Genomic DNA, 691 nt, shown 5'->3' on the forward strand with positions numbered 1-691 from the left:
ACCGAGCTAAAAAATCTCCCATAGGAAAAAAGTTAGCTCAGGAAAAGTTGCTTATTATCTGCTCTTTTAAGCCATACCAAGGGTGAAGGTCCGATACCTAACTTTGCGAAATACACCGATTTGGCCCATGTTTGGGACTTTTCCTTCTAATTAGGGCCCAGGCACATGGTATATCACTTAAAAGCTAATAAAAAACAATTAGGGCAAAAAATGGATTTTTTTTTCTTACAAGGGACGACTGCACGAGAAGCGCTCAAACCCAAATAAATTTTTATTTTAAAAAGTTACAAAGCTACAAAGCTGAAATTTTGCACGCATATACACATGGGCAAGCTAGACATTTAGAAAAAAACCCAGCTCAAAAATCTCCCATAGGAAAAAAGTTAGCTCAGGAAAAGTTGCTTATTATCTGCTCTTTTAAGCCATACCAAGGGTGAAGGTCCGATACCTAACTTTGCGAAATACGCCAATTTGGCCCATGTTTGGGACTTTTCCTTCTAATTAGGGCCCAGGCACATGGTATATCACTTAAAAGCTAATTAAAAACAATTAGGGCAAAAAATGGATATTTTTTTCTTACAAGGGACGACTGCACGAGAAGCGCTCAAATCCAAATAAATTTTTATTTTAAAAAGTTACAAAGCTACAAAGCTGAAATTTTGCACGCATATACACATGGGCAAGCAATACG

Source organism: Lottia gigantea (genome assembly GCF_000327385.1).
Source record: "Lottia gigantea unplaced genomic scaffold LOTGIsca_135, whole genome shotgun sequence".
Classification (NCBI taxonomy): Eukaryota; Metazoa; Mollusca; class Gastropoda; family Lottiidae; genus Lottia; species Lottia gigantea.